The sequence below is a fragment of the Dreissena polymorpha genome, chromosome 11 (assembly GCF_020536995.1).
Source record: "Dreissena polymorpha isolate Duluth1 chromosome 11, UMN_Dpol_1.0, whole genome shotgun sequence".
NCBI lineage: Eukaryota > Metazoa > Mollusca > Bivalvia > Myida > Dreissenidae > Dreissena > Dreissena polymorpha.
The window spans coordinates 16,474,935-16,501,384 of NC_068365.1; the positions used below are offsets into that span (position 1 = coordinate 16,474,935).

At 34.6% G+C, this 26,450-nt stretch overlaps 1 protein-coding gene and 1 long non-coding RNA gene across 8 annotated transcripts in view; one reads left to right on the forward strand and one right to left on the reverse strand.

The window, feature by feature from the left end:
* LOC127851054 (uncharacterized) overlaps positions 1–26,450 on the forward strand; it is a 217,662-nt gene that overhangs the window by 128,650 nt on the left and 62,562 nt on the right. The window lies entirely within an intron of this gene.
* The window catches only part of LOC127851019 (uncharacterized), a 145,386-nt gene that overhangs the window by 79,622 nt on the left and 39,314 nt on the right, over positions 1–26,450 (reverse strand). For all 7 annotated transcript variants that reach the window (XM_052384447.1, XM_052384450.1, XM_052384451.1 and 4 more), the window contains exon 2: positions 24,241–24,298. The gene's annotated coding sequence lies outside the window, so the exon portion shown is untranslated. The remainder of the gene's footprint in view (positions 1–24,240; positions 24,299–26,450) is intronic.

A 26,450-nucleotide genomic window follows, 5' to 3' on the forward strand; every position in this document is an offset into this window, starting at 1 on the left:
ATGAACTTTATGCTCATGAAATCCAATTTGTTAAGTCTTTTAATAGTGTGTCCAAAATACCTAATTTGATCAATATCAAGGGATGATTACATCAAACAAGCTGATAAATCTATCAAGCTAAACTTCTGATTCTTCAAAACAACAAGGTATTTACTGACAATAGACTTATATCATAGAGCAATAATAACAAGAAATATCTTTAAAAAAGATATACGGCGTTGATTGTGGTCGATGTTTATGAACGATCAAAAGTTATCTCTATGAGATAAAAAGTAGCGGATGCCTTTTTTCTGAGCAGTTCTTAGCTACATCATAAGCAAATCAATTACGGGGTGTTGCGCCAGATTTCGTGGCTTATTTTGCTTTATGTGATATTATTACTCAGATATCTATATTTACAGAATAGAAAAACACAAGAAACATGAAAATAAACGAGTGCATATAGGTCAGCCGGCAATACTCGAATCTTATTTAATTGCATAATTATAGTATATTGAATTATTGTGCTCATGCTTAATAAACTGGTCTAAATGGATAAATATTTCTAATTAATTTTATCAAAATTGGTCCTTATCATGCAAATGTTGAAACCATATTAAAAATCGATGATTGACATACCACAATAATATCGCCGAATATCTTTATTTAGTATCTTTCTGATCAAAACAGACTTCAAGTGCACAAAGTTTACGAGACAGCGTTTATATAAAGATTTCTGCAACTGACCGCAAACTGACCTTGATACCTTGCGGATTGGAATGGAATGTATTACAGTCACTACGTTATTGTCAGTAAGACCGGTGTAACACAATGATCGCAACCCCTTCTGCGAACTCCGGTGATGAACTGTATATAAACTCTGACTTTCACAAATGGCCGCGAATTGACCCGAAACCTCGCGGGTTGAAATGCAATGCAAGTAAGTACTAAATATGACAACATAGCCTTTAGTATAAACGCTTTTGCGCTGGTAATTCTCTGAAAATAAAAGGTGAACGCACAAACTGTATTTATGTCGAAAATTGATTGTAAAACTGTTCTATCTATTGAGCCTTTTCATTAGAGATAAAATTGTTTCATGCAGTAAAACAGTGTTACAAAGACGCGGATATGTTTCCAATGTTCTGGTGTTATACTCAAATCAGCCAATGGAATAAATGAAGTGTATTCATTCGTACCTAGCCGCGGGAAAGTTTATTTGAGTATTATTGGACACTTACAAAGGTCAAGTCAGGGTGAAAAGCTGGCTTAATACAGCTTACGCCGAAAAACATTACTAATTAAACTCCAACATATTCGTCACAAATAAACTCTGTATACCAGGTAAACATAACTAATGCAACATTATTCAAACCCCATTGTTTGTGGAAATTTTTTAGGAATAGTCAGAACGAACCCAATACCTTGCAATAAACGCAACTATGGTAACAGTCAAAAGTGGCAATTAATATTGGAAGATCAAAGCCGTAGAGTTCTGATTCATTTTTTTCAGACAAATTTATAGTTATTTCAAAGTAACTATAATGGTAACTGTTTATCTCTGAACCTATTTTACAGCGTATTCACTAAAACATTTCAGTTTAGACTATATTGTACAACTCACAACTCCTTTCAGTTTACGATGAAATGAAATGATGTATATAGGGCAAAAAAATGCATCTTTGTCAATACATTTGGACCATGCTCTGTGAAAAGGGGGTTTAATGCATGTACGTAAAGTGTCGTCCCAGATTAGCCTGTGCAGTCGGCACATGCTAATCACGAATAACATTTACTGCAAAAAAAAATGGAATTTTGTTAAAAAGAGACTCTTTAAACAAAAATACCATAAAAGCGGAAAGTGTTGTCCCTGATAAGCCTGTGCAGATCGCACAGGCTAATCTGGGATGACTCTTTAGCGAACATGCATTCTACCCCCTTTTCACAGAGCATGGCTCATTTTTATAATGATTCATTCTACCTTTATCTGAATTAATTTAATCACTCGATCCTATTCATATTAGATCATTATGAAATTCTCAAAAATCCAGACCATTTCTCTTTCCACTGTCCTCAGTGTCTAATACACTATTATCTGATCAACATAACATCATTAATATCATGTTATTAAATGATCAAAATCCTTAAATGATTTTGTTGCTAATTTTGATTTCAATAAAAGAGAATCAAACTAAATTAATTATAAATAAGTATAAAGGTAATTCCTTTTGTAATATTCTAAAAATAAAAAGGTTCAAACCATTTCGAAAATAAATCCATTGCCCAACAGCAAGATGCCACGAAAGTTGTTCATAAGCATGGCTACCCAGCACATTCCAGCCATATACTGACCCACCCTGAGCACCGCAACCCATTTGAATGTTTGGACATTGGTGGAATTGGCCACATACCACTAACTTATACTGGCCACATACCACTAATATGGCTACATGCCAGGCTATGGAATTCCAACTGATAATTCTTACATACACACTATCAATAACAGATTTATTTGACTTGTAATAGTTTATGTAGTAACATTTCCAATATGTGGGAGATACTGGCTGTATAAATCAGGATATTAGGCTTGCAGGGGAACAGAACTTCAACTGACCATCACAATCAGAGGATGATTGAATCAACATATTGTGGCTTTCATAACGATAAATGGTAACAGTATACAATAAAACAACAAAAGAATCTTGTCTTGCTGGTCACCAAACAGACATTAATTACGGTAAATACTCAGTCAAGTTATTATTCTTTCAAAAATCGTTTACATTCATATTCTTGACTAATGAGGCGGTTTAAATCATACATACCATAATTCTTTAGGTCAAACTTTCGACATTTCAAATATTAAAATTGCCAGGACATTGTACTACCTGGCATTAGACTTAAACACATTACTTCTCTTCAAATCTGCAAAGCAATGCTGGCAGCAGTTGGCTTTTTTTCACAGATTATTATATTGCAATTGGTGTTATCATTAGTATGCCAATATTTGTGCCCTGCTCTGTATATAAGGGGTTAAATGCATGGATTTTTGCTAACAAGAGACTTTTTGCAAAAGAAAAATATGATACAAGCAGAAACAGTCTCCCTGATTAGCCTGTGCATACTGCACAGGCTTATCTGGGATGTCACTTTAAGCACATGCATTTAACACCATTTTCACAGAGCACAGTCCTCACCACCCCTCCCTGACTCATAAGAAGATAAGACTTATGAATTACTTTTTACTTAATTTCACTTACTGTCAATTCCATTTAAATTTAAACGTTGTACTACTAATATTTTAAAAGATTGTAATGCCATGTTTATTAAATTAATTTATTAGCGACATAACTTACAGTGATTTGGTCTTTTAAATATCTATAAAAACAACATGTTTTCTTTGAAGTTATTTAATTTTATGAAAATTTGAATAAAATATCTAAATGTGATGATGTTTTTGTACCCCCCACCCCCCCCCCCCCCCCCCCCAAAAAAAAAATTATACAAATTTGACAACAATTTTTCCAGCGCGCGCTGGTTATGGTATTTGCCTCAATATACTTCATTCACAATTTTGTTGATTAAAATAAGATGCAAGAAAAGATTTTGTGACTAACAATAATAGGTGTTAACATAAATTTTTTGATCTGGCATATATTAGCACTTTGAATTATTCATTGATAAATACAGATACAAACCTGAGATGACACATGATAGGGGATCAAAACAGCAATAATTCGAATGAGTAGTTTGAATTAAACATCAAATGTACAAACATAGCTTTGAGCAATTAACACACATAATTATTCAAGTTCATGTCAGAATAAATCTTGAAAATAAAATAACGTGTGTTGTTGTATTTTTTATAGTCATATTTTAAAACATGTCTGTTTAATCATCATAATCTGGTTATCTACCACGAAGAAAAAACTAAACTAACACATACCTGAATGCATTCTTTTTATAGATGCTATTAAACTTACATTAAGATGTAAATAACTTTAAGTTCCAAGGTAAACCAATGTTTGTAAGTCTTTCTATCCAGTCTATAAACAAACTCTATCAAAATTGGCACAGAAAATATAGGTGATAAGCCAAAGGGCTCACAATAATATGGAGAAAACCATTTGACCTTTAAATAAATAGATAGGATACTCTGGTTTCAAGATCTTAAGATTATAAAATTAAAATCTAGAAGCTGAATGTGCAAACCAAATACAACAACAATAAACAGCTGCGCCATGAGCGCATGATACGCCCGTCGTTCGCCAATGAAGTAGTAAGGTAATAAATAACCCTTTGAATCATTTTTTTACTTCAGTTTATTTGTATTTGAATACATGGTTTATTTTATAAGTACATGAGCATGGAGCGCCGTCTCCTTGACATTCATACCATATCTTTTTTTGAGTATATGTATGCATTTCTTTAGAGGATATGGAGTTGAAGCAAACCTGTTATAGATATTTTGACCAATAATAAAAGAGAAATGTAGATGGGTAAGTGGTAGTGTACAATCGGAATAGAAAAAAGCTCACCTTGTTCAATTTTTCAGGGATACTAAAAAAAAAAAAAAAAATCCATCGAAGGATATTTGTGGTACAGTAGGACATTCAATGAAATCACGAAATTTTGACGAACAAAGTCCCATAACTCTGGAACGACAATTCAGAATTCCGTCAAAAACGAAAGGGGATCAGGGTTTATCAATATTAAGATTGTGTTGAAATTTGAAAAAAATCCATCGAAGGATATTTGAGCTACAGTAGGACATTCAATGAAATCACGAAATTTTGACGAACAAAGTCCCATAACTCTGGAACGACAATTCAGAATTCCGTCAAAAACGAAAGGGGATCAGGGTTTATCAATATTAAGATTGTGTTGAAATTTGAAAAAAATCCATCGAAGGATATTTGAGCTACAGTAGGACATTCAATGAAATCACGAAATTTTGACGAACAAAGTCCCATAACTCTGGAACGACAATTCAGAATTCCGTCAAAAACGAAAGGGGATCAGGGTTTATCAATATTAAGATTGTGTTAAAATTTGAAGAAAATCTGTCAAAGGATATTTGACGTAGCGTACGACATTAACAGACGGACGGACGGACGGACAGACGGACGCGGGGTATACCATAATACGTCCCGTCATAGACGGGCGTATAACAACAACATTTATACAGCAGTAAAGCTTATACAAGCTCATAGCCTACATTATATATGCATTACACAATTTATAAGTAATGGTAGAAGATTGAAATTGGACGATAGTGTTATGAACTGGTTAACATGGTTAGTTATGAAGGGAATACATAATTGCATCTGATATTGCAACTGCATATCTTATATTAACTTATTACTTACAAGACAGACGATTGGAAGAATTTTCACTATTATTTGGAGAAATAAACATTTGCAGGGGACAAAAATATTTATAAATTGCACTCGTCCTGCAGGACAAGTGCATTAAAATTTTCACTTGTCCTGCAAACACATGCACTTGTCCTTCAAATATGTGTGAAAGAAAGATTGCAAAGGACTGATATGACTAACAAGGTTTCCTATATCACTGCTAAAATGCTGCTTACTTAGTTATTCATGCCAGCTGATCACAGAAGAAATGTTAACTTACTTTATTTATGAGGAACACAAAATAAATAAATGAAGACAAATTTGATATTTCCTTTTTCTAATGCTTGCGTGCTTTCCATTTCGGATCGTTGAACATCGCTCCTGCCCCCTTTAAAGAACGCTCGTATGTCAGACATTTTTCAGATAAAATTCAGACTGGTTTTAAACGTACTTCGCAGTAAAATAATTCTTTAAAAAAATCAATACTTACAGTGAATGAAGTCAGATGGTTTCCTGTCAACATGGACGCACAAAGTTTACACCAAAAAGCCAATATTTACTCGGGACACAGTCTCGCATAACAATGCGCACCTGCTGTATGAAATTTACAATTACGATTTCCGGTTCATTCGCGTTCTACTTTCGGAATAGATATGCTTTAAGAAATGATTTTATTTAATGAAAAAGAGCCTTACTGGTCAGAAAATACATATTTTAAAATCATTTTTTTTCACTCGTCCTGTAGGACGAGAGCTTTAGGGAAATTCACTCGTCCTTTCAAGATTTCACTCGTCAATACGAGCGGACGAGTGGAATTTTTGTCCCCTGCATTTGTGCATACAAATATCATATGTGGGTGTTTCTGAAATAAGAATCATTTCTACGTGGAATATTTTAAATAAATTACTTAAAAATTTTAAGTAAATTATGTAATGCACTGTTTCCTCAAATTATTATACAATTCTTTTTTTGTGTATGTTATAAGATATATACAACAACAACAACAACAACATCAATGAAGCTAATATGAGTTCATAGCCCTCACATATGAACATGAGCATTAATTTAATATATGCAAGAATACAACAATACAACAAGAATAAACAACAACATAAATAAATCAATGATGATTCATGGGCAAATCACTTATTAATTGAAATCCTAGCATGTTCTGTTGAAAAGCCATGTTAAAATCCTTCTGTTCAAAATTTTGCTTTAATTTGTTGTTAGCAATGGAACAATTAAGTACTATAAAACTATGTCAAAAACAACTATAAATTTATTTTGTTTCATATATATGGTGAGACACATACAAATTAATGCTTTTTCTTCAAAAATTGCCTTAGTCTGACTGTTATCAGCTTTGAAAGCATGACATACCATTTGCACTCAATGAAACTTGTGCCAATAACTCAGACCCAGACAATACATGGTACATGTAAGTAACTAAATATGATGCACTGAAGTAACCTTAAGGGCAGGTATTGTTCATTGAGGGCATGCATAACTGTTCATCATTTATTGGCCAATTAATGCACTCATGAACAGAACTTTTTAATATACATTAAAATCTGCCTGAGAAATGATGCCATTTTCTGATAAGTAAGACTGGATAAAGACTGAGTAAACTCAAAAAAGTATGCTTCATCCAAATAATATCTGATTGCATGCAAGCTAATAATATTCTGCAGGCTTGATCAAATGTTATACAACACATGCAATAAAGTTATTTTTTTGTAAATATTTCTGCCACATCAGTTTTTTATTTAATTAATAATTTCATTATTTAACAGTCCTCAATCTTGTATTTGAATGTAAACCATCAATCTCATAAATACATTTCGACCAATAGTGCAATTTAATTTATATTCCACCAATAAATATCTTATAAAAAATGTTATCCTTATTTACAATGACCAGATTCTTACAATATTAGTTTCCTTCAAACAATGATCTACACTTAAATGCCATTAATATTTCACGCCTTATTCTTTTTAAATATTATTGTATTTTTCACTATTCAAATGCTGTGAGGCCAACAAAATGCAGAAATATTTGAAATAATGAGCTCTAATAATGTTCGGCCACATTTCAAAACATTCTCACCAAAACATAACAACTTTGACCTTCTTCCATGACAGACATAGTAATGAGTTATTTATGAGGAGATCCATTCATAAAGCAAGATTTTCTATCTTCTGATAAAGGGTGTATTTGTTGACCTTATTATCCGATGACAGCCATGTTTAGTGCCCTTCTTGTCAATTGATGGCAAGATATGAATAAAAATATAATAAATATGTCTGTAATTAAATATAACAATGTAAAAATATTGTCCAAGGTGTGTATCAATTGGATCCTTTCAAACACGAAATAACACCATCTTAGCATTTCTACATATTTCTTAATATTATTTTTACTTATGTATTCATATAAATAAACATTTACTGTAGAGAAATTTTGATTATTTCAAAGATAAAATAACAATTTATTATAATGTAAATTTATTTCACAATAATGTTAAATCAAGTACAATAAACAACATAGTAATTTGCATTATTTGTTCAAATCAACATAATAAACTATGATTATATGTATTAAAATTCACAAATTACCCAAAAGTATTTAGACAAAGGCTATTCATTTAAAATTCTAATTGAGATACCTACAGCTAACGACAATCTTTGTAAAGAATATCACAGCAATTTGCAAAACTTAAAGCAAATATGCAAAGAATTAATTAATTATACAGTTACAGTAATTTACATGGCCATCAATTTATATTGGTATGCGTGGCTAACCAAACACTTCTCCTTTGTTTAAATCAAAGCGCTGAAGGCACTGAAGATGTTCGCTATTGCATAATTTAACACGCAATTCATTTTTCAAAATCAATCGCAAGTTTGAAATGAACACACGCCATTCAACTTTAAAAAGTGTGTGTCATAGCGCACGGGTCGAGTTTTGTGTGCACTTTTTATCATCCTTATTATTTCATAGAAATAACTAAGACAAAATAAAAACAGCATGCTTTTTTGGAAGTTCTGAAAGCAAAGAAAGTATGATAAAAATGGTAATGAGAACTTAATATAAAGAAAATTTGCAGTCACCATCATATTAAAGGAATATTTTTTCTAATATCAAATGACTATCTCACCAAGAATATAAATTCATAATGAAAGTTCCGTGTACAAAACTTTTGATTTTTGACACCATATACAAATTCAAAATATACAATAATCTTCGTATCTTGTATATGGAGGAATAAAAGTATATAAACATTGCTGTTTATGCTTTACTTGTTACCCGAGCAGTTCACACGGTGTCAACAACGCTAACATAAACATAGGTATAGAGCACTAATGCGCTTTTAGGCGAAGCTGTTTCAGTTTTCATCTTAGTGACTTTAACATAACGCCAACAGACACGCATGAATATTTTCGAATATTTAATAAGCTGATTCGAGATACAACCTCTGAATTTTTGCTACATCTCTGCGTATGTGCTTAATTCAAAGGATGTAGCACTGTTCAGTGTAAGGAATTCCGGACTACTCTCTGTATGCTCAAACGACACAAATTGTGGCCCTGTTACAATTACGCGTTACAATCCATCTCGCAGAATTTCAATTTCGCCTCCAAGATGAGAAAACAATCATTAGCGAAATAGTATAGTGTCACGATAAGAGAAAATCGTTTAATTATCATACCACAATGTTTGCCGTACTTGGTCAGCACGTCTGGAAATCATTCCTTAATGCGTCGATAGGCTGCCATTATTAACAAGTTTGCTATTTTGAATTCAATTTTGTATCAAAAAGCATTGTTTTTAAATGTGGGATTTTCAATTCGCAATGAGATTTGTAATGACCCTCGTCATGCGAAAATGGGTCTTATTCCATATGCGCCCATCATATAAATAGCACACTCAGCTATCCCTCCTTCTGGTAAGGAGAAACATAACATATTGAGTGATTTTAAAGCGAACAGCGTCGCCTATGGCCTGACTGCGCAAGAGCACATGTTGGGTTTAACAAACGCTTGCCGAAACGCATAAGACCCATTTTCGCATGACGGCGCTATTGACGTGTGATTTAAATGTGACGAAAGAAAACTGCGTTTAAATCAAATATAAACATACGATATATTTCGATAATGAAGAAAGATACTCATAACAAGGCATATGAGGACACATATGAAGTGCTCTCCCGTAGTATATTTTTTATTTACTCACACTAATGTGTGGTTTGACAATGCTTACACACATTTCATGCGGTGAATATGCAGCTTACAAGTGAAAAACACAACACAATAGTTTAATTTTTGTTTAATTGTATTCAATTATTTAGAAAAGTAAATTGCTAACTTTATTTCAAAGTCGGCGTATACGCCGACTACATTTTTAAAAGACATGTATTGTTATAAATATATTTAATATAATATATTTAGTTGTTTTCGGTTTTAGCGATCATAAAGCATTTTCGAGGTTGCCTATAGTATTCCTGAGTAATTGATGAACTCATATCCAACTGTCAATGTATTGAGAACTGTGAATATAAACAAGCTAACCCTTCTACTATTGCGTTGCTAGCACCCGTAAATACAAAAGATCGCCGCTATGTGTTGAGAACCAAGAACGCTTTCCAGAAATACCCGATGTAGTAGCTTCAACGAGGTTATGAAACAGGTCATTCGTATTATTATTATAAATTATTTGTTATATTCGGGTTAAGCGATTATGATTTTTTTTAGTCTATCGTATCGCTGAAGTTATTGTTGAACTTATGTTCAACGTTTTATAAATTGAGAATATAAATAAGCGTCAACTTTTTCCCAAATCTCTCAATTTACAACCTGTACTACGTCATTGAGTTGTATGTCAGAGCGTAACCTATTGCGTTGTTATCGCCCGTAAACTTTCCTTTGTTTATCGACAGGCGCATCTATTAATAGCCTCATATCATGAATGCCAAAACACCCGCGAAAAAGAACCACGTGACCAAATAGGACGCTAAACGCAAATACCATGCGACTACGACTTTAATTATGTAAGAACGCTCCGCAATTCCTCTGAAGCCGGGGCCTTGTGATTGCTTTTACGTAAAGAATTGACCTCTAACTGAAGTAAGCAAAGGAAACGCAGCACCTAATTGACCCATTCCTTCTATGTGCGAAGGCAGATTGAATTTTACTGATGTATGGTTTGCCTATTATAACACACATTATAATGCGGTAAATATGCGACTAAAAGTAAAAAACACTATAATTAAACTTTTGTTTTTAATTAAGTTATTTAGAAACCAAAATTCCAAACCTTATTTCAAAACAGCAAGACTACATTTTTTAGAGAATATTCTTGTTATATTTAAATGTTTTTTAACAGTTTCAGCGATAATGAATCATTTTTATGTTGTCTATCGTATCCCGGTAATAATTGTTGAACTCGTGGTCAACGTGTTATTAATTGAGACCTGTGAATATAAACAAGCGTAACCTTATACTAGTGCGTAATTCTCACTCGGACTCCCCTTTGTTTATCGCCAGCCTCAGATTTATGAATGAGATGAGCGAAAATACTACGTCACGCAGACGCAGCAGAAAGTGGACTATTTTAATCATTCATAAACAATCTCCTCCGCGACACGTGCAATACGATCATTGTTTTTTTAATTCTTTTCTATAAAACACCATTCGAAACTATTGCATTTAACACGATATTAATATAATGTTTCCATTTGTGAATAAACATAATTGGAGAACTCAAACTTCTTGCATAAATTATACAACTCTTTCTTCGCGCGTAGTGTAAGCGGGAATTGGGCTAATCATACCCAGGCCGTATCGACCTGAATTTTACATCAAGCACATTAGACGGTCGCTAAAGCGACCATCTAAAAATATAAAGATTCCAGCAGTGCAACCAGAAGGTTGTGTGTTTCATCCCACCCAGTGTCCTCAATATCTTTAAAATACACTCAATATTGGTTCTTCACACTGGTATTGCTAATTATGCATTTTTGTATAGACAAAGGGAAATAATTCTTAAGTGCCTGGGCATTTCAGCTGATTATATAAATTGGTGTGGATTTTACGTCAACTTAACCTTAAAAACTTGCATAATTTTGGTTAAGACTTTATGAAAATTATTCAATTGTTTGAGGTCGCCGTGGCGTAGTGGATATGGTGTCCGCCTAGTGATTGGGAGGTCATAAGTTCGATCCCCAGTGTGGGAGCGTTCTTTACATCTCCACCATAGACACCAAGGAAACAGACTCGAAAGCTGTTTTCCTTAGGCTTGTTATGCAATCAAGCTTAAATAAATAGGTTGAAAAAAAAATTGTTCAAGTAAAGGAGAAGAACGTGCAATTTTTGAACTTATGTATAAAACTAAGGGCAATAACTCTTAAAAAATCTCAGGTGATTTGCATGTTAATTGAATTTGGACTCCTTTTTAAGACAACAAACATTTCCAGAAATGTTGGTAAAGTTTCCAGGAAAAGAGAAAGAGTTAATGAGCAGAAACAGCAAACAACGTGTGTATAAGAACAATAACTCTGAAGTGCCTGGTGTGAATCAGCTGACTATCGAATAAGTGTTCACCACATTTAGACCACATTTCTCAACACCTGCAAATTGTTATTGTCTACACTGCCCCATATTCCTTCACATTTGCAAAGTATGTAACAGCAACAATAATAAGCTAATTGACACAACTGTCATACAAGGCCAGAATGACAAGTCATTTCCTCTTACGACCAGCCCAAACACCATAAACTGCCCCTGCACTTGTTTGACATGATGGGGGTCAACATTTGTCTCCACAATCAACAGTAAGCGTTTTCTATAAGTAGCTTTTCGTGTATATGGTATCAATTATATCAACACACATGCATATTCTTTGCCAAATGAAATATATCAACATTATAATTTTTTTTGCTGTGTGTATTTGAAAGCTCTATTTGATTGCTACTTCAAAGTCTTCACAACTTAAACCATTTATGCCTAGTGGACTTTCCCATCCTTCTAAATTGGATCAATTTATTTCCAAAATTAGGGATGTCATAGTATATTTATTTCTGTATTTAGAATATTTCTTACAGAAATTCCTTTAAGCAAACAGCGCAGACCCAGATGAGATGCCGTGTTATGCGGTGGCGTCTCATCTGGGTCTACGCTGTTTGCCAAGGCCTTTTTTCTAGACGCTAGGCATATATGGGTTAAACATTACGCTCAAATATTATGTATGAAAAATAAATGAAAATATCATTATGATGTCAACAAATGTATTTGGAGTTATACAGAATGCAAGATTGTGTATTGCAGAGACAAAATTGTTTTCCTAATCTTGATTTTGCCAAGATTATTGTAACAAAACCTCAAAACAAGATGTAAGAAATTGTTTGCCAAATAGCGTGTTAACATATATTAATAACAACAAACTGGAATAACAGATTCATATCATATTTGTATGTTCAACAATACTGTAACATTATACCTTTCTAACAAGCACAATTCAGTGTAGATTGTATGTTTAGTTAAATGTATTTGTTTGTACAAGTAATGTCATTTAATTTTAATGGCTTGAAGACTGTATGTCTTTAAAATATCATTTTAACACCTTATAAATAATAATTATGAATTATGAATATGATAAAACATAAATAGCCAATTTATATATTATGCTTCCATTTATCGTCGCTGTCGTTCTCAAACCTCGTAGCTCCAAAATTTTCAAAATATTTTTTTCGTCTTTTCCGAATAAATGAAGGCTGGCGCGTGTTTTGTGCTATATCTCGTAGCTCTACACAAACAGAGCCCTTGAAAAAGCCACGTGACGTGATGAAATGTTGTAGAATGATTGTTGGCTTTTTTCCCGGCGAAAAGTCGTAGCGACGCCATTTCACCTATAGGTACGTCGTTTCGTTTGGACAAATTTGACAAAAACGTTTTTATAAAAAAAAATTATTTGCAACTACGAGGTTTCCTATAAAAAAAATGAGACGGTTTTTTCTCTCTCCTGAAAAGTTGGCATTTTGTAGCTACAAGGTTTGAGAACGACAGCGACGTTATGTGATAATATATACATGAAAATCAAATGTAGCAGCCACAAAAATATGTGATCTTTTTTATTTTATAAAAACAAAATATGTTATCTTTTTTATTTTATAAAAACACAGTTGATCTTTTTTTTCTTATTTATTTACTCATTTATTTAGTATTTCATTTAGTAGTTCATTCACTTGATCTTTCTATAGATAAATTCCCTTATTCATCAGTGTGTATTGAAACTATGTCCTTTACCTGGAAATATTTCAATAAATCCATAAATCATCAACTAAACACTTCTTAATATAATGATTTAGTAAAAAGTGAAATAATCCAACAAGTCAGGTCTGAAGTAAATAGTCAAAACCATCCCACACAAATCCCCTGTCATTGAGTTCAGCTTCCATCCATGTGCAGATTACTCTTACCATGGCAGATAACTCTTACCATGGCAGATAGGGAAATAATAAGATGACAATAAAAAACGCATTACCCATATTGCAAGATAAGGACAAGAATGCATCATCTCCCAACCCAGATATGTAACTGATAGTGTATTACTGCATGAAAGCAGGTTTAATTAGCGCTGACAGCCACAGGTTCAGTTCACTTCACCTTGCCATGCTAGTGTCCATTTGTTTCAAGTCACATATTGTCACATAGTGTCCCTTCACAGCAAGAAGGTTTGATTTGCCTATTTGTAAATCAGACAGATAGCTCTTTCTGGCTTGCAATGGAGAACATGGTAAGCAAGGACATAGGCACAATGGGGTCAGCCAGTATGCTTTGCAGCTTCAATGCATTTACATGTAATTTTCAAGTTTTTTTATTAAATTATTTGATGAAAGCTCATCAGGTTCAAACGGTTTTTAAGGACATCTTATTGTTATTAATGTATGTAATAATATAAATTATTACTTTATTTTTATTATTATTATTATTATTATTATTATTAGTATTATTATATTGTAACTTAAATTAATATATATATGTTTGTTGAAATAACTTCTTTAAAAACGTATATTAATTTTAGTAATAATTAAAATTGTTGTATGAAATTAAAAAATAAATTAGCATGAACCAATTTGTACCATTTAATTGCTCAATTAATATTTATAAAATTACAAAAGTAATCTCATGGTTTTAAATTTAAGTTCAGTAATACTTTGAGGTCGCACAGAGGGCTTCAAATCTCACATCCTTTGCAATTTTAACAACAGAAAAAGGTTAACACAAATGTAATAGCCTTAAAACACCAATCTGGAGTCATACATATGAAAGTTTTACTTTACTTTTAAATACTAGTTTTATCATCATGTTTTTCTACCTCAAAAAGTGTGCATCAGTTTATTGGTATTTAGTGAAATAATACTTGTTTTATGCCCTTTCTAACATTTACCGGTTTTATGAAAAATGTTTACCACAACCAACAATTCTACACCACTGGCTCACCATCTGGTCACCTGTTATGAAACTTTGTAATGCAATGCAGGTTTGTTTTGACTGTGAATTTTTTAACTCTTTAAACAAAAATCTTGGACATGTAAGATTGTTGCTTTTAAACCTTACATTGTTATATAATAACACCTTGCCTACCTTACCTTACCCATCCCAAATTTTATGGAAAAGCCTGCTTAACCCTTTACATCATATAAATGCATTTTGATGCATTTGAAGTCCTTTAGAAAATCATATTAAATAAGTCCTTTCTTAGTGAATTTAAGTTTGAAAGGCTTCATTTTCAACCCGAAGAAAATGATGAGCATCAAACAGTATAAAACCTGAACAGACTGCAAACAGCATAAAACCTGAACAGACTCTGAGTTACTTGAGTTACTAGTTACTGACAGGCTGTTCTGGTTTTATGCTGTTTGTACAAAGCCATTTTCACTTTGCCTCTGATGGGGAAATGGTTAAAGATAAGTGGTCCAAGACTAAACACAACACTAGCAGATGTGAAAGTAGCCCGAAGACACTTCATCATAAATTATCATTAATTGGTATACACTGGTAGAACCTGGCAGCACCTGACCAGTGCAGGATTGTTAATAAAACTGCCAACTGTTGGCAAGATACAGGGCAGTTTCTGCTTCAGTAAATGTTCAATGAATGTACATTTTCCAAAAATATTTTAAAAGAAAAAAAACAATTTAATAAAAAATGTTTTACATGTGTACAAGTAACTTTCCACAAGACAATCATAGATATGCTCCAGACAACATTTAAATACAAGAAGGGCTGTCCCAAGACTGCAGCACACTGGACTACTTTGCCACTTTGATGGTATAATGTGTGTTTTAGAGATTAAAAAATGGTAAATACCCCTTCAAAGGTGCATTTAAAGCAGTTGTAAAATTTGTGCAATTATTTATGATTATTCTCAAAATTGTGTCATTTGCTACTTCATACTGATCCCACTCTAAGACAAAAAGCTTCTAGTTGATTTATTGAATCCATTGCCTACCTTCAAGGGCATGCAACAAATAGTGTGGCACACTCAAACATAACTTATTGCACCTTGGCTTAGTTTTAACAACACAGAAATACTGTTAGCCACAGAATGTACACATGTTAAATGATTAAGTGTTCAAAATTTGCAAACGTTAAGGGGCATATTGCTGAAAAGAATATTGTGACAAACAAGAAAATAATGTCCTGTATTTCTTTATAGTAAAAACAACCAATCTATATTGCTTTATGAGCACCACAAACTGAGAGACTATTATGAAATTCAAAGTGTACAGCATGACAGACCAACCAATCATACAACTGACCAAAAAACCAACAGACCAACCCAAAAAACGACTGACAGACCAATCAAACAACCAACTGACAGACAAACCAACTAACCAACCGACCGACAAAACAACAGACCAACCAAATAACAAACTGACTAAACAACTGACAGACCAGCACTTCCACTAGCTTTCAAAAGTTGCAAGTCCTGATTTCCAAGCCTTAAATTGTATACGTCAGGGCTTAACACTAAGGCACGTCCGAACGACATTCACTGCCTGTACCTAGGTCCGGGCTAGCCAATGTCCCAGGAACATGCCCGACCGGTCGTGTGTATTCTGGGCGGGATTATGTGTTCTATATCAATAAACTGCATTTTAAATAAGCTTTTCAAAGATGCAAAAATCTTAATACAGTACGTTCAGATGACAATTAAATCCCAGAGTGAAGTCAGAGACAACAAACGGATCTTATCTCGAAATAGATTTGGAACCCCCTGATTGCAATAAAAAAGAGGCAGACAATTTAGATAATCCCCGGCGGTTGTCCTGGTAAAATATGTCAGTACCTTTTTTTAAACGGAATTCCGCTAGATACTTTTTTTGATTGGTTTCCTCTAAGTGACGTGTTTTCTCGATAAATTTGTTTGATCGATTAGAAGTGTTTTTACAATCTTTTTTACGTAATACAATTAGCTAAACTAATATTAATGGTCGATCCCGGCTTTTAGTAGATATTTAACCCTGTACAATTGTTACGACTACCGTAACATGTTATTTTGCGACACCTAAGATTCACTTACCATTTGTTGTCAGACGGCAACTGCGGCAATCTATGTAAAAAAGGTTTTAACGTTCATTTCGTTGTTTAAGTTTGGTTTTACGGGTGTGGATGGGGGTTCTTCGGATAAGAAAAGAAAAGGGAAGGAGGAAAGTAAGAGAAAGTATGAGGAAAAATGAACAAGGACATTTCTTCCGAAATGGCGTGAAGATTACAAATGGCTGGAATACAACGAAGAAGAAGACCATATGTTTTGTATGATGGAATCATAATTGCACATCTCCATGCACAAGAAAATACAAGTTGAACAAGGGCTGTTTGTAAAACATGCATGCCCCCCATATGGGCTGTCCGTTGTAGTGGCAGCCATTGTGTGAATACGTTTTTTGTCACTGTGACCTTGACCTTTGACCTAGTGATCTGAAAATCAATAGGGGTCATCTGTGAGTCATGATCAATGTACCTATTAAGTATCATGATCCTAGGCAAAAGCGTTCTTGAGTTATCATCCGGAAACAATTTTACTGTTTCGGGTCACCGTGACCTTGACCTTTGACCTAGTGACCTGAAAATCAATATGGGTCATCTGCGAGTCATGATCAATGTACCTATGAAATTTCATGATCCTAGGCATAAGCGTTCTTGAGTTATCATCCGAAAACCATTTAACTATTTCGGGTGTCCGTGACCTTGACCTTTGACCTAGTGACCTCAAAATCAATGGGGGTCATCTGCGAGTCATGATCAATCTACCCATGAAGTTTCATGATCCTAGGCGTATGTGTTCTTGAGTTATCATCCGGAAACAATTTTACTATTTCGGGTCACCGTGACCTTGACCTTTGACCTACTGACCTCAAAATCAATAGGGATCATCTGCAAATCATGATCTATCTACCTATGAAGTTTCATGATCCTAGGCCTATACGTTCTTGAGTTATCATCCGGATACCATTTTACTATTTCGGGTCACTGTGACCTTGACCTTTGACCTAGTGACCTCAAAATCAATAGGGGTCATCTGCAAGTCATGATCAATCTACGTATGAAGTATCATGATCCTAGGCATATGGGTTCTTGAGTTATCATCCGGAAACCATTTTACTATTTCGGGTCACCGTGACCTTGACCTTTGACCTAGTGACCTCAAAATCAATAGGGGTCATCTGCGAGTCATGATCAATGTACCTATGAAGTTTCATGATCCTAGGCCCAAGCGTTCTTGAGTTATCATCCGGAAACCACCTGGTGGACCGACCGACCGACAGACCGACATGAGCAAAGCAATATACCCCCTCTTTTTCGAAGGGGGGCATAATGATAAATATAAAGTTTTTGATAATACTTGGGTCAGGGCACATTAAAGATTGGTCAGGGCTAGTAGGTTCTGCATTTACTAGCCTGAATGGGCTAGTGGAAAAAAAGTTAGTGTTAAGCCCTGTACGTCCCAGTCATAAGGTTGGAAGGCCCATTTTTATTTCAGTATTTTAGTAAATCCTACTCTATGTATTGATCGTTGGATGTATACTTGTTCCAACTCTATCAATGTCTCGATAATCTTGTGTAATTACGATTTCTATTTTCAAAACCAAAATATGAACAATATTGAAGATAAGTGTGTTTAAGAATTGCATAAGCACAGACGTCCTCTATTGATAGCACATGCATAGACAAAGTGAATTATGGAAAGGAGAATTTCCCATTTAACATGTGTGAATCACGTGACATATACATTGGTATAACAACAAAAAATCAATGTACATGTAAGAATTTCTATTCACATAATTAAACATGTTTTCCTAAAAGCATTGCCAGCTTTAATTATTCACATAAAGTTAATAAAATTCTAGACACAAACATTGTTTGTGTATTTCGTGTAAACCCTTTGTACAGATTAAAAGCATGTGAAAATTACACTTAGTGTACAAAATCATGTTGTTTTTTTTCAAGAAATGCATAATTTTTGATTGCTGAATAAACAAGGGCTGTTTGAAAAACATGCATGCCCCCCATATGGGCTCTCCGTTGTAGTGACAGCCAATGTGTGAATTTTTTTTTTTGTCACTGTGACCTTGACCTTTGACCAAGTGACCTGAAAAGCAATAGGGGTCATCTGCCATGCATTATCAATGTACCTATGAAGTTTCATGATCCTAGCCATAAGCGTTCTTGAGTTATCATCCGGAAACCATTTTACTATTTCGGGTCACCGTGACCTTGACCTTTAACCTAGTGACCTGAAAATCAATAGGGGTCATCTGCGAGTCATGATCAATCTACCTATCAAGTTTCATGATCCAAGGAATAAGCGTTCTTGAGTTATCATCCGGAAACCATTTTACTATTTCGGGTCACTGTGACCTTGACCTTTGACCTAGTGACCTGAAAATCAATAGGGGTCATCTGCGAGTCTAGATCAATGTACATATGAAGTTTCATGATCCTAGGCCTAAGCGTTCTTGAGTTATCATCCGGAAACCATTTTACTATTTTGGGTCACCGTGACCTTGACCTTTGACCTAGTGACCTGAAAATCAATAGGGGTCATCTGCCAGCCATTATCAATCTACCTACGAAGTTTCATGATCCTAGGCATAAGCGTTCTTGAGTTATCATCCGGAAACCATTTTACTATTTCGGGTCACTGTGACCTTGACCTATGACCTAGTGACCTGAAAATCAATAGGGGTCAACTGCAAGTCATGATCAATCTACCTATCAAGTTTCATGATCCTAGGCCTAAGCGTTCTTGAGTTATCATCCGGAAACCATTTTACTATTTCGGGTCACCGTGACCTTGACCTTTGACCTAGTGACCTCAAAATCAATAGGGGTCATCTGCGAGTCATGATCAATGTACCTATGAAGTTTCATGATCCTAGCCCCAAGCGTTCTTGAGTTATCATCCGGAAACCACCTGGTGGACCGACCGACAGACCGACATACCGACAGACCGACCTACATGTGCAAAGCAATATACCCCCTCTTCTTCGAAGGGGGGCATAAAAACTGGGAAAAAATGTAGAAACTTTTCGCTGCAGTCATTTAGATAGGTCTGTATTGATCTGTGACATGTGCAGTTATCATATACACCTTCGCATGGGGTCGGCCCGTATTCTGCTGCCTGAACGCTGATTGGCTGATTTGATTACCAAAATGAATTTGATTGACAGCTGGAAAAATCAATATTGGGCACTTGCTCAGAAACTCATGCCATACAGTAGGCAGAGTTAACAGATTGAATGACAAGAATTTGTGTTGGGATACCTGCAGTGTATAAGAAAACAGCGTATATGCGGATTATGTGACGTCCAGGGGACTTCCATCAGTGACCGCACACCATTATCCAAAAATTATATGGAAATGTTGCACTTTAACTTAACCACACAGACACCAACATTTGGTTGAATGGTTTAGCTAAATTACAAAAGGCAATAATCCAATTTACATAACTCCAAATAGCATGGTGAAACTTGGCTGGTGATTAACCTAGTTGGCTTCCTTTTTATGCTAATAAATATTTTCAGAAAGTTGAGTGAGATATGATGAAAACTGGCTGGAGTTAGAGTTACCAACAAGAAATGTGTTCGTCAGAAACACTATGTCCCCTTCGTCACCGCTTTGATTTATTTTATTTTTTTTATCATTTGGCAGGTTCAGATAATTATCTCCCTATAAAGCTCATTACTTCCCTTGGTTTTGTTTTTTTGACCTTTGACCTTGAAGGATGACCTTGACCTTTCACCACTCAAAATGTGCAGCTTCATGAGATACACATGCATGCCAAATATGAAGTTGCTATCTTCAATATTGCAAAAGTTATGGCAAAATGTTAAAGTTTGACGCAAACAAACAAACCAACAAACCAACAGACAGGGCAAAAACAATATGTCCCCCACTATAGTGGTGGGGCACATAATAAAAAGTGCTGGATGACAAAGTGTTGGACTTGATTTAACATCGTTAGAAATCTAATAGCAACTGGTCAACAGACCTTATTTTGAACTAAAGTAATCAAAGTAAAAGTACATTTTTTTCACTTTTCTATGCAGGGGTTTTTATCTGATTTTGGGGAATGGGCCTGGCCTTTTTTGAGGGGAAAAAAAATCGCGCGAAATGTCAGATTTTGGGGGAAAAAATTACACGAAACGCCGGATTTTGGGGGAAATAAGGAAAGTCTTAAATAATCTATTCAACATATTTTGCTGTTTTTAACACAAATTCAAGGCAACAGATAATCTAATTATGCAATATGCTATATTTTCTACACTGGATCAGGTTAACTTATGTATTAAAAGTAAAAAAAAAAAAAATTTTTTTTTTTTTTATATTTTTTTTTAGGGGAAAAAAATGAAGTCTGGGGGAAAATTCACCTGCTGAGGGGAACAAAAAATCCCCGGGGAAAGGGCCGATTTTCGGCGGGTCCCAAAGAAGGAAAAAAAGCCCTGCTATGCAATTGTGAAACAAGAATATTCAGCAAGTGACAAAAGCTTGGAAGTCAGAATGACAATACAAAACCCAGCAAATAAATTCTTTGGGATTTGAACTACGTGTAAATTAGCAAGAAAAACAATTTTCACAGAGTTCAGAATCACACCGCGTAACCCCATAATCCGGTCAGGAAGCTGCAATGACCTTTATAAGACTACCTCATATCACAACAATATGAAAGGTGATTAAACCAATTTGATAACATCACATTAACATACCGGGTACATAGGATCTTGCATGAGTGGTCGTTTTGTATTGAATTTATTAAACGAGTCATCTAAATAAAGATAAAAAACGAGGCTTGCCGAGTTAAATAAATTCAATACAAAATGACCATGAATCTAAGATTCTATTTATAACATGACCAACAAATGTTCTCTTCATTTTATGCTCTTTTCACCGTTAATTCACACTGTATAAGAGTTGAACTGAAGAAATTTGCTAGAATAATGACGTAATTTCTTCACAAAAATGACGTCATTTCACAGTAATATAACTAAAGTAATAACACCAGTGTAATAAACAAAATTGAGCATTACGTTATTTCACTCCTGGAGCATAGGTCATGATATAAGATATGATATTACACCTTTATGGCTAGATATCACGGGGTACGGACATTAGCCCTCTAGGACATTAGCCCCTAGGACAAAAGCCCCTAGGACAAAAGCCCCTTCAAAAAAGTGCATGCTTTGACATTAGCCCCCAGGTGTTTTAAAACGTTCAAAACTTTTTTTTAAGTATTTTTATTCCATTTTTTTAATTTCATATGTAAATACACTGCAACTATTATCGCGGTTGAAGGGGTCCAAAGATCACGACCGTGATATATCCGGCGCGCGATATAAATTGTAAGGTTATGTATGCATGTAGTGTTTTTCCCAGGAGGGCAAAGGGGCATGGCGCATTACTTTCAAAAAGGGCATTTTAACGCGCAGTTAAGGCAAAAAAGGGCAAAAACGTTCCCTGAATACCTGAATTACGGGGCAACATGTAATCGCATCTGAAGCAGTTGTGGAAAAAATAACATATAAACAACCACATTTAATAGTAATTGATGTATTTAACTGACTATGATTTATATTAATATATTTAACTTGCAATGTACATTTAAGTTCCATGCTGTTTCAATAAACTGTACAGCACCACAAACATAATAAAGCAATATATGAATATGAATCTGATTATACACAGATCCACTAACATATAAATGAAACCATGTTTGTCTTATCCCATTTTCTAACAATAATCTTGCCAGATGTTTAAAATAACATTGCGAGTAAATTGATTGCTAACAAAATGCAAACACTCGTTTCCGTGACATACATCCACCAAGTAGATTACAAATAAATACATAATGTTGTTCCTATCTAAAACATTTTTATGCATCGTTGATTATCACAGACATTTCATTAATTCCTTCTTAATGTATAATCTCCATCGTTAATTCGATCGTTTACGACGTTATTTGCCATTTTTGCCGAGTCGCAATTTAATTCTGTATAGTCCGCCATGTTGTTCAAATGTCAAATGATGTAAGCGACAGGTACGCATGGCAACGTTAAATCGTATACGCGATTCGCATTTTGTTAAATTAGTATACGTCTCATTAATTATTTCAATAATTAGATCTAATTATCTTAAAGACGAAAGCAATAAAGAATAAATTTGTTTGTGTTTTTAAATGTAATTATGCGTAAAAATATATGTATTGATATAACTGAATAATGCATGCAATGCACAATTGCCATGAGCATAACATCGAGTTTTTCATCAAAAGTCTCCGAAGTAAGTGCGTTTGGTATAACATAGCCTCTGGCATTATCGATTGATACTGACACGGGGTTATTCACGCATGACTAATTCACAGCTTTGGAGCAGTCTTCCTATAAATCGAGCACTGTAATAGATTAATTCTGCTCAAATAAAATAGTCGATTAGACGTTGACGTCTCTCAAGTAAATCAAGCACAGTCGGAGCGTCACAGACAATCAAGGATGCTGATTTTGCGGACCAAGTTAGATCGTAAGGCAATAAAGATATTATCGATAAGGGCACGTGGCGAAATTTGCCTTTGAAAAGAAGGGCGCGTGGCGAAATTTGCCTTTGAAAAGGGCAGCGTGGCGATCCGGGAGGGTGGCGTGGCTTTTTGCCACGCTAAAATGGCCTGGGAAAAACACTATGCATGTATATGTATTCATTAGCATCATTATGCAATCTCAAAACACGCTATTTACCTACCTTATTCAATTATGCGTATATCCATATGTTATTCATTGGTATAACACAAACAATATATAGCTTGTACCACGCACGTACATTTTAGTGTTTTTTTTACAATTTCTTTACTATTTTTTTCTTTGGACTCTATTCATTTTGCAAACATTTTGCTATCTGACACCATCCAGAAGTCTAAAATTACCTTATAATTAGATACATAAGTAACATAATGTGTTGTTGTTGCTGTTTAAAAAAAAAAAACAACATAAATTCGATTAATTTAAAAATAGATGAAATTAAATACCTAAAAAATGAATGTAAAAATAGGTAGGGGCTAATGTCCTAGGGGGCTAATGTCCAAAGGGGCTAATGTCCTACGGGCTTTTGTCCTAGGGGCTAATGTCCCAGAGGGCCGATGTCCTACACTCAGATATCACACCAATATTATATAATATCACACCAAATGAAATGATATCACATCAACAACATGAGATCAAAGTGATCATGATATCACACACATCATCAAGTATCAATCTGCTATGATACAATAGCCCACTGATATAGCACAGATGACATCACATTTAACACATCATATGACATCATATGTGACATCATCATTATTCAAAGTGACTTACATTAAGGATTGAGCAACCTTGCAGAATCTTGTTCTCCACTTGTCTTGAAAACACAATTCTGAAAATAGAATATAAAGAAGTTATGGAAACTCATCAAAGTGCAACTGCATGCATTCTGCTGTCAATAAAATTAATTTATTGGACTTGAAAAAACTAAAAACATTATAAATGTCCCATTAAGAACATGTGTATATTAAAATTCTTGATGCATCAATGTTATAAACAGATGGAGGAGGGGTGAAAACATGCATCAAAGCAATTCAAAAGCTGGCAGCTTCAGACAAGATATGAGTCGCATTCTGAGAAAACTGGGCATAATGCATGTGTGTAAAGTGTCGTACCAGATTAGCCTGTGCAGTCTGCGCAGGCTAATCAGGGACGACACTTTCCGCCTCAATTGGATTTTTGCTAAGAAGCAACTTCATTTATATGAAAAATGTCATAAAAGCGAAAAGTGTTGTCCCTGATTAGCCTGCACAGCCTTCGGACTGCACAGGCTAATCCGGGACGACACTTAATGCACATGCATTATGCCCAGTTTTCTCAGAACAAGACATAAACAAATTATATGATCATAACTCTGGATCAGAACCGAGCCTGGATTATTTGCCTCTGAGTCAGCAGATGTCTGGACACGATTAACTCAAGAAGGGAGATAACTAGCCCTGATAGCACAGACATTGGTAGAGAAATATCATTTCATAAGCCTCATGAATGATGCACAATGTTGCAAAACGACTAGAAAAGTTTTCAGTTTATTAAAATACTTCATTTTGAAAAAAACATTTGTTGCTAGATATTTATTAATATAGAGTCACCCTACTTTTTCCAGCCTTCAAGAATAACAGAAGTATTGGTGCAAGCTAATGGAGTAAGATGCCATATTGTATAGATAAATAACCATCTTTCAGTTACATGTTACAAGGAATTCAGCGCATGTAGTAGCACTTTCATTGCCTTCAATCATTTCTTCCCATGGAAAACATGTAACATGCTTTTATAAATTTGGAAACTGACATATATTTTTATAGTTATGTAAGGGAATGCTTTCAGATTGAATAATGTTTCCGAATTTATTGCAAATGCAACCATCAAGATTGTTTTGACAGAATGCTTAGCAATTTAAGTACATAGATGTTGACTACCTGCAGTATTTCTTTTTCACCCCATGGAATTCCTTCATGCAGTCAGATGCAATTTTAAATGTGTGAGTTAAAGACATGGATATGCATCTCGCTCTGGGGACTTGGGTTTTATGTATTTGCATTAAGTGGAGTCCAATAGTAGCCAATGCAATCTGCACAGGCTATTCAGGCACAAAACTTTCCAATTGTATGGTATTTTTTGTTTAAAGGATGTCTCCCCTTAACAAAAATCCAGTTATGGCGGAAAGTATCGTCCCTGATTAGTATGTGCAGACTGCATAGCTTAATTGTGGACAACACTTTAGAGATGACACTGTAAGCACATGAATAAAGCCCAGTTTTCCCAAAGAGATCCCTAGATTTCAAATGAAGGAATTATGACATTAACATGTCAATAACTCATTAAGGTCCTTGCCATAAATCCACAAGCTCAGAGAATGTGCACAATGCTCTTCCTCACCTGCCAACAGCTATTTTAAGTAACGACTCTAAGCCATAGTGTGGGAACCAACATGTATACAGAGAGATTTACCTGCAGTTGAGGAAATCATGCCACTAAAAAAACTTAGTCAAGAAATTGTTGGCATTCCATGTTACTATTCTCCCCACAGATCTACCCTAAAGATTGAGGCCCACTTGGCTCTTTGACTCACAATTTTTATGAAGAGCATTCTTTGATAGAAGAGTTCTGTCTCTGGTTTCTTCTACTGGAATGTTTTATGTCCAATTTGAGCTCAACAGATATTATGCCTGTCAACAATTGATAAATAGCTGAATCTGCTGTTTGGTAATAATGTGTATTTGAACTCATAATAATCTCAGATTTTCTCTTTTTGAATGAATCGCAACTGAAATTCTGTACAGAGTTAAAGTGCTGACTCATTTGACAATAACTCTGCCAAAACATTTTTCACCAACATTTTTTAACATCAAAAACACCATTTTAGTTTCCCTCTAGGAAAATGGGGCTTAATGCATGTGCGTGAAGTGTCATCCATGATTAGCCTGAGCTGTCAGCACAGGCTAATAAGGGACAACACTTTCCACCTAAAATGGCTTTTAACA